Genomic DNA, 20076 nt, shown 5'->3' with positions numbered 1-20076 from the left:
GAAGGAATGGGATGAGTTTCTGAAATTCAACAACTCCCCAACCATATGCCCATCTCTGTTGTGGGAAACCGGTAAAGCTGTTTTAAAAGGTCGAATCATATCATATTCTTCGTATAAGAAAAAACAAGAACAAAAATTGGAAAATGGAATTGAGGAAAAAATTAAACACCTCACAGAAGAATATGCAATTAATCCGATATATACGCTTAGAAACCAACTTCAAAAGGCAAAACATCAGGTAGACGTTATCTTATTAAAAAGAACAGATTTTTTACAACAACAGTTAGGATACACTAAGTTTGAGTAAAATAATAAATCGGGAAAATTCCTTGCCAACCAATTTGAGCGCAATAAAGAAAAATCATTAATTACAGCCATTCAAGATTCAAACGGCAACTGTACGCAGTCACCGTTAGAAATAAATGACATTTTTTACAATTTTTCTAGCAGCTTATACGCATCTTCGAATAACCCAGATCAAAAAGAAATTGAAACTTTTATTAAGGATCTAAACATCCCGCAATTAAATACACAAATTAAAAACAGCCTTGATGTTCCTTTAACCATCACAGAATTACATAACGCATTAAAAAATATACAACCGAGACGGGCGCCTGGTCCGGACGGAATCCCTGTTGAATTCATTAAACATTTTTGGCCGATACTAGCGCCTCTATTTTTCAGAACAGTCAATGAGATAAAGGATAAAGGTAGAATTAGTAGCCATATGAACACAGCTTCAATTAAGTTATTACTAAAGCCAGGTAAAGACCCCACTCTCCCGACGAATTATCGGCCCTTATCACTGATTAATGTAGATATCAAGATTATCTCGAAAGCCCTCGCAGCGAGACTTGAAAAGGTACTTCCGTCGATAATCCACTATGACCAGACAGGCTTCATTAAAGGTAGAAGTTCCACAAATAATGTCAGATGACTGTTGAATTTAATAAGCATGTCACAGCGTAAAAATCTAAACGCAATCGTCATGTCACTCATGTCAGCTTTCGATAAAGTTATCTGGGCTTTCCTGTTTGCAGTACTTTGCAAATTTGGCTTTGGAGATTAATTTATACATTGGATAGCAACATTATACAATTCGACGAAAGCGACAGTCACCACAAATAGGATCACTTCACAAAGTTTTACATTACAAAGAGAAACCAGACAAGGATGTCCACTCTCACCAATGCTATTTGCAATATTTATCGAACCTCTTGCTGCCGCTATACGTCAGAATGCTAATATTAAAGGTATCTGCTCACTAGTGACAGAACACAAAATCAATCTATATGCTGATGATATTCTTCTTTACTTACAGGAACCCAAGTATTCTCTTCAGGCAGTCTTCAATCTCATTAAAACATTTTCACAAATATCAGACTACTCTATTAACTGGACAAAATCAACAATACTCCCAATAACAGCAAGCTCATGGACTCCTGCAGATCAAATCCCACAGTACCGTATGCCTATAGGAAACATTAAGTACTTAGGTATCAATATTTCGTCAAAACTCACAAAGTTTACCAATCTAAATCACACACAACTTCTGGAAAAAATCTCAACTGATTTAAGACGCTGGAATAACTTTTCTATATCATTACTGGGAAGAATAGCTACAATAAAAATGAAAACCTTACCAAGTGCCTTCCGAGGTCTCAAAAATACACTTTCATTTGGTTTGGAAATATTACAGACATCATCAGATTCACCACATTGTCTCCATGTTACTGTGTAGCTGTCAAACTGATTTTAATTTATTGAGCAAGGAGATGCTAAACATTGCCTATCCCTGGCTTTTCATAGAGTAGCATATTAAGAAGAATGGAAATTGCAGAAAGCTTGAGAGTGTGTGTCACTTATCGATTATCAACTGATTATCAATTACAGTTACAACCGATTAGTGTTGGAATTGTTGTTCGGTATTTTTGAATGGGATACATGCTGTAGCAACAAATGGAAATGCCACATTTTTAACATTGGGCTTGAAATGATGCTTTTTTGGGTGGAGGGGGGTTAATAGTAATGGTTTTAGGATTGAGGGACCCCAGTGTGGCGGGTGGCAATGATATCGCCACAAAATGTTATTTACATTCACTTGTATTTACAGGAAACACAAACCAAACACTTGCATTTTCTTCCATGAAAGTTATTCTTGAAATCCAGTTTTGAATCACATGCAGCAGGATGAAGATTAATCCCTATTTACTGGTTGCCTTGTTCCACTTGACGTTTGTTAGCCTATCACCCTTTGAGGGTACTTTCTATAAAGGGTAGGCAGTGTCCATCTCCTCTCTTTGCACATCGTGTCTTCCCTTCTGCTGCCGTCAACGCTGGTATGTAGCGGTTGTTGCTTTTGTTTTTGTGTAGCTAAATAATCTGATTTACATTAAAATGAGCTCTTTTGCTGGTTTACAGACTGCTCTCAAATCTCCCATTGTGTCGGGACGACTCTCAGATGTGGGCTTGGTTGATGTCACGAGCTGCCTAAGGCGTGCCTCTCCCTCATTGGTGCTCCCATCCTCTCGTCAATTACTGCAAGTAATAGAACTTCTGCTGCTTTGCCTTTGCCCGCTTAGTGCTTCGCCTGTGCTTGCTTCAAACTTCGCCTTCACCTGCACCACTACAGCGTTGCCTGCTGTTCGATACTCTCACTTCGCTCAGCGCTTTGCTACAGGTCAGCACAAAGTCGTAGAAAACAAAGTCTGGACACTCTTTGATCTCACCACACAGCTCTGTCATTGGTTAATTCGTCGCCACATGGTTTAAGAACACCATGTTGTCAACCTGGCTCTCTCATCCCAGAATTACCTTGCATTAGCCTTTGTCGGTTTTGGTCTTTTTTTGCTTGGATTTTTGGGATTTTGGGCAAAATGGTTTATTTAGTGGATCCTTTAAACAGATGAATAATTAATTTGTTTTGTGTCAAAAATTATAATTTAAAATAAAATAATAAATTTAAAAAAATTAAAAAAAACAGTCTTAATAATGTGAATTTATTTCATTTATAGTTCACTGACACAATGCTAATCTCAAATTAACATTAAATATATACAGTAAGAGGTTTCTGTGGAAAATAAAAATAATTAGATAGTCATTTGCATTGTAAAGTGACATTATGTCACGCTGGCTGAGAATATGGCACCAGCATGTCACTGTCCGGAGTTTGTTTTCTACAGCTTCGGGTCAGCACCAGAGCCCTTGTTGGAGCATCACCTGCCTGCTGACCATTGTGGACTGACCGAGCGTATGCCGTTTGGTGTGCATGTGGTCTACAGTATAGTTTTAGTTTTGTTAAAGTCATTTGGTTATGTCCGATCACTAACCTATTTTGTGTGAGCTGTTTTTTTTCTAATTGTGCCCTTTCACTTATTTTTGGCCATTGATATTTCTTTTTGTATAGCTATTTCTGGTCATTTTCTTTTCTTTTGTTTCATTATATTAATATTAGTGTATTTAGGCCTCATTTGGTTATTGTGTTTTTTGTACCTAGATTACTTGGTGTAATCCAACTTCCTTTTTGTTGTCCCTTTCAGTGCTGAAAGGCAAAGGTCATTGTGCTGGTGTCCTGAGTGGTGTTTCCCTCCTCCTATTTGCTGTGTATCCCCTGGTCTGTAGTTTCTTCACCACTTAATTCGTGTGTGAGTGGTTGTCACATGTGAATGGGGTGACCTTATTTATTTTTGGGACTCCACTTACCCGGTTATCGATCCACCAACTGGTGAGCCTCATCACTGAAATTGTTCAGTTTTCTTTTTCTCTTAAATCCTTGTTGTAGTTAAGGTGCCTGATTTTAATTGATTTTATAAGGAAGTCATTTTAGATTGTTATAAATGTAACAGCGCCCCCTGCCTCATTCGTGAAACGAACCTGACTGCCTTATTGCTATTGTAAAACTTAACTGTTTCCTTGGCCGAAATTCCAAGGTTGCCATTGTCTGGCTTTCTTTGTTCATTAAAACTGCTGCAACAAGTTGGTGTCACAAATATAATTTTCTCCTCTCTGCTCATGCCACACACGGAAGGTACTTCAATGCCATCCATCTGAATCTGAATCAGAATCCGAATCCTCTTGATTTGCCAAATTTGTCAAAAGCACACAAGGAATTTGTCTCCGGTAGTTGGAGCCTCTCTAGTACAACAATAGACAGCCATTTTGACAAAGAAAATACGTTTGAGACATCCATCCATCCATTTTCTGAGCCGCTTCTCCTCACTAGGGTCGCGGGCGTGCTGGAGCCTCTCCCAGGTGTCATCGGAAAGGAGGCGGGGTACACCCTGAACTGGTTGCGTTTGAGACATAAAAACATAAAAACACACTACGGAGAGTCACTTAGCATTTAGCAATTTAATGGCAAGAGGGAAGAAGCTGTCGGAATGTCTGCTGGTTTTAGTATGCATTGATCGATAGTGTCTACCTGAGGGATGAAGCTGGAAGAGGTGGTGACCAGGATGTGGAGGGTCCAAGGGGATTTTGCATGCTCTTGTCTTAGTTCTGGTAGTGTGCAAGTCCCCAAGGGTGAGTGGGGAAACAAGTTAACAACTTTCAAAATAATGAGGGGCGGCACGGTGGCCGACTGGTTAGAGCGTCAGCCTCATGGTTCTGAGGACCCGGGTTCAATCCCCGGCCCCGCCTGTGTGGAGTTTGCATGTTCTCCCCGTGCCTGCGTGGGTTTTCTCCGGGCACTCCGGTTTCCTCCCACATCCCAAAAACATGCATGAATTGGAGACTCTAAATTGCCCGTAGGTATGACTGTGAGTGCGAATGGTTGTTTGTTCCTATGTGCCCTGCAATTGGCTGGCAACCAGTTCAGGGTGTACCCCGCCTCCTGCCCGATGACAGCTGGGATAGGCTCCAGCACGCCCGCGACCCTAGTGAGGAGAAGCGGCTCAGAAAATGGATGGATGGATGGAAAATAATGAGGAAATAAATACTATGATTTGGCATGACACCAATCTCCATAAATTTGGAAGCACAGAATTGTCCAAAATGAATATTTTTTTCTAATTGGAACTAAGGGATGTAGACCAACCTACATGTGTCCTATGTCCTGATAGGGTATACATGGAAAAGTAGGTAATGTCGAAGAATATTTCAAATAGAAGTTGTGATTTATATATTGTGCAGTTTCTTTTGATTTTTTTCACTGAACAGCACCTTGAGTGTGTGTCAGACAGTGAGTCAGATATTGGAGGTGGCAAGGAAAGGAGAGCGGTAGGAGCACATGAAAAGACGTAAAGATGACAAATGAATGGTTGTCAAGGAAAAGACGGTGAGGGGGAAAAAAAAGTTTATAAAGAGGATGTAGTAAAGCAGCACTGCCAACACAGGAGGCTGATACTGAAATACAGCTATTGTAATTGAGTCCAGAGTGCAATACCTCCAGAGTAATTTCTGTGTGAAAACGCTCTATTACCTTTGTCCTATACATTTACATTTCTAAGTGTGTCTGCGAGAAATTGGAAGGTGATGCACGGAATAGTACAGTTCTAGAGAGAGAAAGAGAGAGAGAGAGAGAGAGAGGGAGAGGGAGCAGCACGATTCCAGGGCACGCCTAATGTGAGCGCAGGGGTCGATGACGGGGGCTCAGCTCACAGATGGGCTCGGCGGGAGGCCGAGAGAGCCGACTCCTCAAAGGTAGGAGGCCCACTTACTGACTGATCATTGCTCAAAGGGTGAATGGGATGTAGCGAGCAGGTGATAAGGAGAACTTGCTTTTACAAAATTCCAACCCCCTTCTCTGGCTTTCGGATACACCCTTTTGTGGAACCTAATTCAGAAAAGCCCTCTGAGGGATTTACTCCATCGAACTTGCCTCCTACCCTTAACCACCTGTTATGCCGGATGTTCCTGGTGGCTAATCCCATCGCCAGCCGCCAGCGCTCCTCTATGGCTGCCATCATTATCATCAAACCCAAAAAGATTCAGTAGTGTGTAGTGACACCATCACTTCAAAATGTGGGTTTATTTGTTGATGATCACTTGTCATCTTTTTTGTTTATTTGTTGATGATGATATCATTTTTACAGTATAAGAAATGTACACAAACCAGCCACAACCTTTAAGTACTGTAATGTGACGGTGTATTAGTATGAAGCAATGTTGGGGGTAACATATTTGTTTTCTGATTTTATTATTATTATTCTCTGATCACCTCTAGCAGCCTGTTTTGGTAAATGTCCATTACAAATGTTATCAATTCTTCCTGTATGTGAAAGGACGTGAAGAACTATAGTGTATTTTGATTGGAAAATATTTTGTCTGGTTATTTATGATTGAGTACTGATGGTGTAGTGGTACACTCGCCTGACTTTGGTGCAGGCAGCGTGGGTTCAGTTGCCACTCAGTGACGGTGCGAATCGTTGTCCGTGTCCATATGTGCCCTGTGACTGACTCCCGATCAGTTAAGTGGTGTTGAAAATGGATGCATATTTATGATTGCATTATTATTATCGCTTTTATTGTTTTCTGTTTTGTTTTGTGTACATTTTTTTTGTACATCACATTGTAGTTTGTTGTATCTGTATTTATTTGTATTTGCTTTTATTTTGCCTTGTTTGACTCAGCTGTCTGCAACCAGGTCGGCATTGCAAAACAGAATCTGTTCTCGATTGCTTTACCGGGATAAATACATAAATAAATAAAATATAATGTGATACAATTACAGAAATCATCACTTTTTGGCGTAATCTAAGGGATTACTCATAACATTTCGATAATACAATACATGTTACAATCTCAGTAACATGCCTTCCAATGCATTTTAACCTTGTGCTGACTAGATAATGTCTGTTCTGTGAAAACTATACCTCTGGAATTTTTACATCATTCAGAATCGACATGTATTGTTCCATTTCACCATTCGCTGAGTTTCAGTTTAAGTCCCGCCTAGTGCAAGGTCTGACTGTACTGTCACTGGCTGGCTTTTCATTCACTGTTGGCAGATCACTGGGTGAAAGAGATGTCAACCATAACATCACCACTCCTTGGTCCCGATGTCAGTCACTGATGTGAATCATCATGTACGCTGCACACCGAGTGACGCGGTCATACGGTCGGCATCTCATACCTCCACACCTGTGGATTGACTCTCACACACCTAACAACTCGCTGCTGCAAGAAAAAGTGTGACCCATGTTGTTTTTATCTGGAAACAACGTTTTGAGGCTCTACATATATCATAATGTATTATTTTGAATTGAAAAACAAACAACATGGCGGAATTGTCAAGGAAGACGTGTCCTTGTATTATAATAACACAATGAGACAAAACCAACTACAAATAAAGGAGAGAATGTGGATATTTGACCATTTGCTATATAAACATCTGCAATTAAAATTTTGAATCACAGCAATTCTATTTCCCGACAGTGAGCCACTCATGACAAGTAGTTGCAGAACTCCACACACTGCATAACACTTCGGCCGCGTTCAGCCGTGTTGTTCGGTGTGCAAGCCTTACGCACAGCATCGAGGACTACCTTTTCAGTGTGCTGGTACACTACACCCTCAACTGAGTGACAGACAGGGAAGACAGGATTTTGGTACAAATCTTATGTTGAATTGTGCTAGTGTACTAATGATCTGTGTTTCCTTTCACCTCTTTGCACAGCAAGGATGCAGCTGGATGGAATAGTAGTTTTTAGAATATATTTGTGGTCAGGATCAAGGCGCATGATGTAGAGGGGGATAAGTATGCTCTGACATGGTTAGTTAGCCTTTCACTATACCAGCCTCAAAGAAGAAAACATCTAGGGTGGATTTTCTGTAATAACAATGACATCTGTCCGTGCCTCTTTTTTTGGAGACCTGAACAAAATCCTTCAGGCCAGAGCTACATCTTTTCTACTTGTAATTGTAGAAGACAGCATAGGTAAGATTGACACAATGCCTCATCCTTGCAATGGCTCAAGTAAACAAATATTGTAGCAAAGAGGCCAAGACAGGAGAGCTTACACAAGAGTGAGAATGTAGCTTTCATGGGTCAAGGTTGATGCAAGACATAAGCTCTTTCTGATACACTGACTGGGATGAAAGACAATGTCCTTGACATCTTGTGTGGACTTCCTTCTTTTCCAGAGTCAGTCGTAATCTTTTGTATTTCTTTCTTCCACCTGTTTAGATAAACAGGGTACATTTGGGACTGTTAAATCCCAACCTAGCTTGAGTTTTCACGCTGGGGTGTTTAGATGGGACACAAATTAATGTGTGACATCATAGCAGGCTTGTGCAGTGTAACAAAAAAGTTCCATTCCTTTGCTGTCATTGCAAAGGAATGCTGATTATGGTGAACCAATCAGCTGACCAGTGAATGAGTGAAATTTTGGGGCTGCAGGAAAAACAAATATATAGTGTTGGACAACAAACAGTCATAAGCATTGTTAATTTAATCCCCAACATAAACACACCCTGAAAATCGACAAGGTGGTCACTAAACTAAATATAAATTTACTGTGCTCACGGTACAAACAAAATTACAACATATGATAAGTATTGTAATTTCTCGTGTACAATGCGCATTTTTTCCCAAAACAATTGTCAAAAGTCAATAGTGCACATCATACATAGGTATAGCGGAAAATGTAAAAGAAAATGTATGCCGCCATCTAGAGGTTATGAAAAAGCTGTACACTTTCATTCCAAAATGCCACCGCCCCCTAGAGGTTATGAGAAAGGTGTACACGTTCATTCTAATATGCCAAAATAAGAGCAAGTAAATAAAAAGAAAGTATTATGTGTTCACTGCGATTGGCTGGCAACCAGTTCAGGGTGTACCCCGGCTCCTGCCCGATGATAGTTGGGATAGGCTCTAGCATGTGAGGAGAAGCGGCTCAGAAAATGGATGGATGGATGGATTATGTGTTCAAACAAAGTGCTTCACTTCAGAATAATTCTTTGAAAAAAACTAACAAAATACAGATAATACTTAATGTTTTGATCATATGGGTAGTAGCAAAATCATGCATTGTAAAAATGCATTATACCGTATTTTCACGACCATAGGGCGCACCGTATTAAAAGGCGCAGTCTCATTTACGGGGTCTATTTCTGTATTTAACCACCGTTTTATTGGGCGCAGGCATGGTAAAACATACGCTATCTTAAAACATACGGTAGCGTGCATGCACCCTAAAACAATGTTTTTAAAAAGGCAGCGGGAGCAAAACTGAGTTCGGTTGTACTTTATTTTTTTTTCCTCCTCACAGATGCCTACAAATCTAACCAACACCTCTTTTAGCATGATAGCACCAATCAAACTGAAGCAAATGACTGTGGGTGATGCAAGGTGAACATACTAATTGAAAGTCAAAGACTCCACCAGCCCTCTGGGACAGGCCCTTTTGTGTATGGAACATGCCGAGTGCTGGGTATTTATGGCAGAGGAAAGCAGATTCGGCAAACGACACGGCATGTCTCTCCAACCGAGCTAGAGCTCCCTCCTGCAGCAGGAACAGCTTGGCGGTTCCCAAAGGAACGGACCTGACGACGGTCTGCAGCTGTGCTGAGAATTGTCGCCATTAAATATTCACATATTTAATCCGTTAAAACAATGCCCCGAATGCTCTTGCACACATGCTTGCTATCCCGATGAATGGGTTCATTTTTAACACTAATGGGCTGTATTATGTGGGTTTTAGCACTTGATAAAACAACCGGTGACAATATCATGAATTATTAGAAACTGTTCAAATCCAACCCATGTTTATCTGGTTCTTATTTAAAATCTTGTTTCGAGAATGTGGTGGATACTATTAGAACTGTAGAGGATTTAATTCATAGATAACCAAATATTTCCTGAAGGCTTGACGACTAAAGGCATAACATGTTTTACTACTAATACCTATACAAAACAATACTTTGTAAGTAAAAACAAAACTATGGAGCACCAGTCATGACATGTAAAAAAAAAAAAAAGTACTAGTTCGTTCGCACAAACTACTAATTTGTGCGCAGAAGTTACTAATTTGTTCGCACAAACTACTAATTTGTATGCACAAACTACTACGTGTGCACGAAATAGTTACAGCGTGCGCACGAAGTAATTGTTTGTGCGCATGAAGTAGTTACTGCGTGCGCACGAAGAAGCTGTGGCTTCGTACTGGACTGGAGGGTAACCAAATCGAGCGCACTTTTACGGACTTGTTACAAACGACGCAGCCGAAACTGCAAGACACACCCGATGGCTTCAGGGTAAGTTTATTTTCTTATCTTCTAGTCAATATCTAATTATTCTACATTTAGGCAGTTATTTAATTGGGTCTATGTTTTCTACTTTGTTACAGCGAGGAGTAGACTACTCTTTGTGTGTTTGTCGGAGCTGCAACTCTGTTTCGACTTTCAACTTCGAAAGAGGGTGCGCTCAATTTTCTTACCCTCCTGTCCAGTATGGACTTCGTGCACACTGTAACTATTTCGTGAGCACAAACAACTACTTCGTACGTATAGAAAAACTATTTCGTGCACACAAAGTGGTAGTTCGTGCGCACAAAGTCGTACTTCGGGCACACGAAATAGTTTATTATAGTAGTTTGTGCACACAAAGTAGTTGTTCATGCGCACGATGTAGTAGTAGTAAAAAATATATATATTTGAAAAACAACATGCATTCAATAACACAGAAATTCACAGCCAGCATCAATTAGCCGTGTGCAATGCTTTGACCTGTCACTAGGATATCTGAGCACCTTTTATCAACCTCGCATCTCAGTGTAAGAGGTATCATCCTTAATCATGCGCCGCTGCCGTTTTTTTTCTTTTTTTTATTGAGGTAAAAATATGTTTCAGCACCACACACGACTCCCCAGACAGCCTTGTTGTTTACTGCCGATTAACAAAGGGAAGACAAGTCAAGACTGTGACACAGAGTAATGTGAAGGAGGTGCCACAATAATACCACAGTGGGAAAAGAATTCTAAAGCAAAAGTCTGAGAGTGAGAGAACAACGCAACGAGGAGGAGGCAAACAACAGAGAAGCACGTGAGCAAAGACAGAACTAAGGAACGAGACAATAGACGGCGATTTAAGCGGTGTCTTCAAAGCTGAATACTTTTTCCAAAATTGTGCATAATAAAAGACAACCTGCCATGCTCTTTGCAGACATCCGGTCTTCAGAAAAGAAAATTTGCGCAGACTTTTGAATCTAAAGTATGAAGCTATTCATTGGTAGATTTAAGTCATCCATATGCATATTTATGAAAGAGTAGTTAGCACGTCTGCCTCACAGTCGAGAGATGCTGGGTTCTCATCTTTTCAGCTCCTAAAATCCCAAAATTATTCACACATTCATTTGTGTCCCATCCATCCATCCATCCATCCATTTTCTGAGCCGCTTATCCTCACTTGGGTCGCGGCAGTGCTGGACCCTATCCCAGCTATCTTCGGGCAGGAGGTGGGGTACACCCTGAACTGGTTGCCAGCCAATCGCAGGGCACACAGTTAGAGTCTTCAATCAACCTACCACGCATGTTTTTGGGATGTGGGAGGAAACCGTAGTGCCCGGAGAAAACCCACGCAGGCACGGGGAGAACATGCAAACTCCACACAGGAGGGGCCGGGGATTGAACCCCAGTCCTCAGAACTGCGAGGTAGACGCTCTAACCAGTCGCCCACCGTGCCGCCATTTGTGTCCCATTTAACTTAATGACAATCTTTCCAAACACCTGCCCTAATATCTATAAATATCATCTATTCTCGTTGACTCTCTAATATCAATCAGTGGTTTTCATTAGTTTGTTGATTTCTCGGATGAAGAACGATTGTCAAAAGCTTCATACATCATCGCTGTGAGAATGAATTTTTGCATTTCTTCGCAAACTTTATGCCGACAACAAAAGTGTTGCCATATATTTTGCAGATAAGTTTCATCATGTAAATAGTAGAGTGGCTCATTAAGGTTTTAGCAACACTTCAGCTCAGATTGTTTATATTGGCCACCTACCTAGGTAGGTATAGTCTGAATGAATGCACCGCACAGAAACACACAAAACAGCTTGAGCAGACAAAGCATGAGTGAGAAACTGCAAACATTTTAGGTAAAACTGATAGGAAGCAATGTGACAACTGGCAGAAGCAAGATGACACACCCACCCGGCATTACTGTGGGCAACCTCACATCCCAGTGTTCTAATATCCTAAAAATAATCTTTAAACAGATTTGAGGAGTCTGCCAAAGGATCAAACAGGCACAAGTGCTGCACCAGCTGGTGCTGTGAAGAATACTTCGGATGTAAGTGCTGCTCGCAACTCATGTATAGCTTCACAGGTCAAACTGAAATGCGTCGAAATAATTGGCATTTAAAAAATCCTCACCACCTTTTCACCAGCAGCTATCATATCAACATAATATAATAACTCACAAACACAGACTAGCTAGCAGAGTACATAGGAGTGATCAAATAGGAAAGTTAAAATAAGATAACCTTAAAAAGTCCTACAATGGGAAAATTTGCATCGTTTTAGAAGCAATAGTGGAAAGAGGAAATAAAGAAACATAGGATCTGTCCCCATTGTACTGTATATGGTCAAGCACATTCACATAATATACATTCTACACAGGGCAGAAGAAAGAGAGTGACAATGTTTTTGAAGGGAAGACAACACTTAAACACATCTTACACCAATATGAGTTCAGCATCAGTTATCATTAGCTCTCAGCTTCATTCACACCAGTAGGCGCTGAAAGGATTAAGATGATATTTATAGGTTCTTTGCACCTTCCTAGTACATGTTTATCTCATACCTGCTGCATTATATTCTGCGGACGTAATTCTTCTTTCATCAGTGCCCGTAATTACCACCTTTTATTTGGCTGTACTTTCTGCTGAATGTTACATTATGTTGTTCCTTTTAGAAGTAAATGTAAAAGGTTCATGTGAATGGTGCACAATGAACAACGAAAAGGCTCTTTGCAGATCAAGCAGTAGTTTTCCCTTTATTATGAAGTGACAGAAGGATTTAAATGAGTTGTAGGTCGTAATGTTCTCTTTTTACAGTTTTGTGGGGTTTTTTTTTAAAGAGAAGAAAAGAAAATGCAGTCACAAGCTACATGAGGTTCAATTGCATACTATAAGGAGAATCATTATAACAGCAAACAGCATAGCTAGAAATACAAGGTTGTAGATTACCACAGTGTATCTCAGTGGACATGGGTCTAACGTGCTTAGCAAACGTCAAGTAAAATAAAGGCGTGAGGTGAGGACATTGGTAACCTACAGTTTTATCAACCATTTTCTTATATCAATGCTAAAAGGTCGTACTTTTAATACACACGCTGTAAATAAATGTACACACCAAAAAAACTGAAGAAATAATCACAATTTACTAATTTAATTGATACAGTATGTTGGTATCTTGGTTAACTAGGCGAGCTGGCTCACACAGCTTTCAATATGGTGCAGTGTGATTTTGCACAAGTGCTGGTGCAAAAATATCATAAACAAATACAGTATTGATCCACAAATGCTGACATTTTGCTGTCAGATGACACTATCATCTCTACTATGGGATGTCAACACAGCATCTCAACAAAAACCTGTTTCATTCACATTTCTTCCCTTGCTCACAAAAAAAAAATATTCTCATTAGATGTGTATCAGTTTTCATCTGACTATATTTTTATGGTAAAATTATGTGTGAAAAATCTGACATTTAATTTCTTAAATGTTTATACGCTTCCAAAAATGTGCAAGTAGACAGTTGATACAGGTGTTACTGTATCACGTGTATCGACACATGCTGAGTTCCACCGTCTTTGCAGTAATTTGGCAGACAAATACATAGTGAGATGAGTCACAAGTAAAACTGCACTTATTGTGGTGATATTTCTAGCTAGGGGTAAAAAATAAATAAATAAATAAAAAATGCATAAAGATCATTGGAATCAAAATAAATCAGCACTGAAAATGGGAGTAGCAAGCAAGGAATTGAGCAGAAGCCACGCTGCTTGTACTCTATTTAGATTCATGCAGCAAAAGATAGCTATCAGCCAGCCCTGTGATGTAGGGAGAAATTATTTCTTTATTTAATTTTCCACCTTCTATTTATTTCTACGTAGTTTTGAATACCTCCCACGTCTGCTCTGTATTGCTCCCCTCCCCACTCGTTAAAGATGTAGACAGTCTTACTTTGTCGTTTTATCCTATGCTGCTCTAGAGACTCCTCAAGAGACTTTATTTCTAGAAAATATGCACGTGATGCTCATTATTTTCCCTTATTTTCAAATATAACTGTTGTTTGTGTTTTGGCATGAAAGTCGCAAATCTGAAACCCTCAGCTACTTTCAATACATTTTGTAAATTCCTTTAAACAAGACTGGGCCGATAAAAGAAGCATTAAACATCATGTGATACAGTAATAAATCCACAATGTTTTAACCCTGTCCAGGAATTGAAATTAAAAAGAGCAATCTGCTTGGCATTTGTGAGGCAAATAATGATGCCAGATGATCATACCAGCACGTTAAATTAATTACAAGCTGTATGTCTTGATTCATTATAAGTGGAGAGAGTCATTCATTATAAGTGGAGAAGCTGGGGGTTGTGACAAAAGATTTTTGTTTGTGTAACACATGCATCAGAGTAACACATAGGTTTGATGATAAAGTTGCTACAGGAACCTTTTCTGAGTCAACAAAGAAGCGGAGGTTGCATTAAAATAACCCTGTGCCCTCCTCACATTTGAGGCATTTTATGCTCTCAGTAAAGTGGATTATTTGCAATAAACGGAGCTGAAATTTTGTAACTTGCAAACAGGACATCAATGGGCAGGCATGTGCGCAGAGATTTATTTTTGGGTGCTCAAGCAAAAAAATAAAAGGGTACACATTGCCAAAATTATATGTACAATTAAGAAAAAACTAGTTTGTATTGAACTTTAAACGTATCCCTGGTAACAGTCAACACAGTCATGAATACAACTACTGTATTAACAAAGGAGGTGATGGGGAAGCTACAGTGGATATAAAAAGTATACACACCCCTATTGGAATGGCATGTTTTTATGATGTACAAAAATGAAACCAAGATAAATAATTTAAAAACTTTTTTTCCACGATTATGTAATCAATAACCTGTACAAGACAATTGCCCAAAAAATATATTTTAGGGAGGAGAAGTAAAAATAAACACTATGCTACCAAGGGTTTTTTTGCGAGTGTCGCCCAAAGATTTGGTTCGCTTGCTGTGTAAAATGTGAATTGAACTGTGACTGTAAAACCAAGGCGACTGTGAATATTGGCTGTTACACATCAAATAATTACGAAAATGTTCTCCTACCCCCAAATGTGTTTTGTTTTCTCAAACAAAGATATTGAATATGATTTTCTATTTTAGCCGTAAAAATGAATCACAAATGCACGTCAGCTACTTCCAGTTGGACCGCCTTCTTCTATGACATAAAATTAACACAGCTAAAGTGATTTTATTTTTATTTTGGAGAGACAGGTTGGGGCATCGATGGGGAGGTTGTGGTGCATCCCGGGATAGTTGTGTGCCAAATCTGTCAGGTTGATATGTAGCAAAAAAAAGTTGGAAAAAGGTTGACTTACATATTGGACACTTAGACAATTACATGTAAAAATAAACTACCGCTCTACTGAATGAAAAACAGGTATAGCAACAGGTAAAGAATGTTTCAGGATGAAAGGCCACAGCAATGCCAAACATAATAGAAATTAAAGTGCGGAGTAGAGTAGCGAGAAGAGTGACCATTACCCTTATTTAAGAAGGCATTGGGTTTTTTTATGCTTTGCCACTAAATCTGTACTAGGTTACTAGGTACGTGGCCCAAACATGAAGCATGTAATTGTTCACTTCATTCAGGGGTGTATGACCTCTAAAATTAAATATGATTGCTAAACATGAGTTTTGTTGTTGTTTTTTTTTTTTTCCTTCTCTGATGACAAATTACATCCCACATTGCCAAGACACCTTCGACCTCTCTTTCTCCTCCATGTAAACAGGAAACACCACATCACTCTTTTCAGAAACACTCAATTTGATCATCATGCTCAGCATCACAAGTGCATCTTTGGGTTTTGATTCAGGATGATTGCTTTGACCTCTAAAACCTGAGTAGAGAAGAATAGAGGGCTTTAAAATTATGACAAAAGTTATTTAATTACTACAATAATCATGTTTTACCCATAAATTGAAAATAATATGGAACCTCAAAAGTCCAGCATCCCGAAAACCGTTACCTTTGGGAGTTTAAACCATCGTCATGGATAACATCAATCTCATAAGACTTAATGCTAAAATAGAATTGTATAGTGAGGAAAAGTGTGATTATAACCATTGAGCTGACAAATTATGAGCAACACAACCACAATAATTAAATATCAATTGCAGACTTCAAAGAGTATTTGTACTTTTCCATCCTTTTTTACTATTTAGTTTTTGTTTTGTGTCGTGCCAAATCGTTTTGTACTATTTACAGCCCTTTAAGCTGTGGCATTTTCTTTGCACTATTACAGCATTTTAGCCGTGCTATTATTTTTACCGGAGAATATCGTTCCTATTGGACTGTCGTTTGTTCACAATGCGACAACCACGAGGTCAGCCAATGTGAAGGGAGTGCTTGTATATTTGAAATAGGAAAGAATATTTCATTTATTTGTTCATTATTTTATCCTTATTAGTAGTATAATTATTGTTTTATGTTTTTATGTACAGCACTATGTTACAGCTGTGTTTGTTGTTAAAGTACTCAAGAAATAAAGTTGAGTAATTACCAAGCAGATGCTAATATAAATAACATGCTACAAAAAGAATGAATATAATAAGAGAAAGAATATGACCAGAAAAGTGTGCCAACAAAATTTTGTATTTTTTCTTCTTCTCCCAAACAACAAACCAGTCATTTTCTTTACAACTTGTCCTCATTAGGGTCGAGGGTTATCTCGAGCCTCTCCCACCCTTACTTTAGGTTACAGGCAGTGGAGTGGTTAGCCGATAATCACAGCGCACATACAGGATAGACAAACAAAAATTCACACTCACGTTCACAGCCGAGGACAATTTAGAGCTGTCAATTCACTGAACATGCATTTTTTGGGACTCTGGGAGGGAGCCGGAGTACCCAGAGAAAAGCAACACAATCACAGGGATAACATGCATCAACCATGCATCATTCCATCAAACTTCAATCACACCATTTCCCACAGTCTGAACCTAATTGCACGCTTAAACTATTATATTGTCACAGGACCCGCCACTTTGTGAGATGAATAAATGAAGGAAGGCATTCCTTAATCTGAACACATCCCAGTAGATATTCCTCATGACAGCTGTGGAAATGTAACCGTCCTCCTCAAACAGAATTATTTCAGTTGTGCTTGAACACGCTCCCAGTTGTCATTACTATTGTATGGCCTGTGGCTTCTTTTACACATCGAGATTACATTATTTACCAAATGGAAACAATTGGGGGGCCGCTGCATTACATGGCAGTGAATCATCCATTAAATCCTGAATTATGAATTTGAATTTCATTTGCTATGCTGTATTACTGTAAGTACTATTGTGTGGTGAATTTATATTTAAGGGACATGTTTCAGAAAATAAAGAGGACAGATTTGGGACAAGAATTCTCTTTTTGACTTGTTCTAATTGAATGCTGGGGGGGGGGGGGGGGGGGGGGAATCTCAAAGCCTAATAGGACTGAAGGATTTCAAGAAGAGCCTATGGCTGCAATGAACTCAAAGAAGAAGGGACAGGCTGACAGATGGATGGAGTCAGTATATGGCTGGCTGGAGACCATGTCAGTCAGATTAACTGATACAAGCAGTGAGGGGATCCACTTCGCCCCAAATCACACAGATCAGCACTCTATGTAAAGGCTGAAATTTTGATACAGCTCTTATATTGTGTAAGTGTAACTGATATTAAAGATAGAACTTCAAAGCTGTTTAGACAGCACAGACTGGAGTGTCTTTGAAAATTCAGATGGCAGCCTGGATGAATATACGGACACTGTGACATCCTATATTAGTTTCTGTGAAGATGTGTGTTTACCAACAAAGTCATTTTGCAGATTCAATGACAACAAGCCGTGGTTCACTGCCAAACTTAAGCAACTTCGTCAAGCTCAGGAGGACGCATATTAAAGCGGGAACCATGGCCCTGTATAATCGAGCTAGAAACCAGCTGACTAAATAAATTAACATTGCAAAGAGGAACTATGCAGCAAAGTTGGAAAAACAGTTTAGCGCTAACAACTCTAAATCAGTCTGGCATGCATTCCAATCACTAACCAATTACAAGCGATGATCCCCCCAAGATGAGAACAATAGCACACTAGCCAACGACTTGAATACCTTCTACTGCAGATTTGAAAAGGACACTTTCACACCTCACACCCACCCAGCCACACCACCGACCACTATCACACCACCGACTTCTGCGTTAACCATCCACAAACAAGATGTGAGACGCATCTTCAAACAACAAAAGACTAACAAAGCGTCAGGCCCAGACCATGTGTCTCCATCCTGCCTCAAAGTCTGCACGGACCAGCTCGCTCCAGTCTTCACACAGATCTTCAATAGATCTCTGGAACTGTGCGAAGTACCATCCTGTTTCAAATGCTCCACCATCATTCCAGTCCCCAAGAAACCTACAATCTCAGGTCTAAATGACTACAGGCCTGTCGCCTTGACATCTGTGGTCATGAAGTCCTTTGAACATCTCGTGCTGGACCACCTCAAGAGCATCACAGGTCCCTTGAGTGACGCCCTGCAGTTTGCCTACCGAGCGAACAGGTCTGCAGATGATGCAGTCAACATGGGACTGCACTTCATCCTCGAACACCTCGACAGTGCAGGGACCTGCGCGAGGATCCTGTTCATGGACTTCAGCTCAGCGTTCAACACCATCATCCCTGAACTCCTTTCCTCCAAGCTTCTCCAAGTCAGCGTCTCGCCTGCCATCTGCCAGTGGATTTACAGCTTCCTGACGGGCAAGACACAGCAGGTGAGGCTGGGAGAGACCACCTCATCCACACCCAGCTTCAGCACTGGGGCGCCCCAAGGTGGTGTCATCTCTCCGCTGCTCTTCTCTCTCTACACGAACGACTCCACCTCAACGCACCCGGCTGTCAAACATTACTGAATTACAGTCTCTCAGGACCTGAAGTGGCGATCAACATCAACTCCGTCCTCAAAAAGACCCAGCAGAGGATGTACTTCCTGCGGCTTCTGAGGAAGCACGGCCTGCCACAGGAACTTCTGAGGCAGTTCTACACAGCGGTCATTGAATCAGTCCTGTGTTCTTCCATCACAGTCTGGTTTGGTGCTGCTACAAAAAAGGATAAACTCCGACTGCAACGGACAATCAAAAGTGCTGAAAAGATTGTCATTACCCCTCTCCCCACCCTTGAGGACTTGCCCGCTGCCAGAACTAAGACGAGAGCGTGCAAAATTCTCTCGGACCCTCCACATCCCGGTCACCAGCCCTTCCAACTCCCCCCCTCAGGTAGGCGCTACCGATCAATGCAAACTAGAAGTAGCAGACATTCCAACAGCTTCTTCCCTCTTGCAATCAACTTCTTAAACAGCTAACCTTCAATTCCATTGCAACATGCTGCCAATTTTTTTGTCTTGAGTTTATTGTCACATTTCTGTCAGGCCAACTTTACATTATTCGTGCACTCACTGTAGTAGTCTCGCCACGCTCCACTATTTTCATATCTGTTGTTGACCAAAGCACTCATACCAGAGTAGCATCTGCCCCATTTGCACACTGACTGAGGAGTATCTGCAAGATTTGCACAATCAACATTGTCCCAGATTATCACACCACTAGTCACTTTAAACTGCATACATTCCTTGAAGTCTCGGCACCCTTTGCACAATGGTCATTGCACCGGACTATTGCGAGATTAGTCATTCGAACTGCTCTAAGTGCTAGAGGACTATGCATCTTTTTGCACAATTGTCAAAAAAAAAATAAAAATTGTACCAGCATTACCAGATAACTAGCAACCCTTTATTGCTCAGTGACTGTTTTTGTCAATGTCTTTATGTCTTAAAAGTGTTCTCTGTCCATTGACATACTACTATATTACTACTACATCATA

This window comes from Phyllopteryx taeniolatus, chromosome 20 (genome assembly GCF_024500385.1).
Source record: "Phyllopteryx taeniolatus isolate TA_2022b chromosome 20, UOR_Ptae_1.2, whole genome shotgun sequence".
Lineage (NCBI taxonomy): Eukaryota > Metazoa > Chordata > Actinopteri > Syngnathiformes > Syngnathidae > Phyllopteryx > Phyllopteryx taeniolatus.
Note: the sequence above shows the minus strand (reverse complement) of the source record.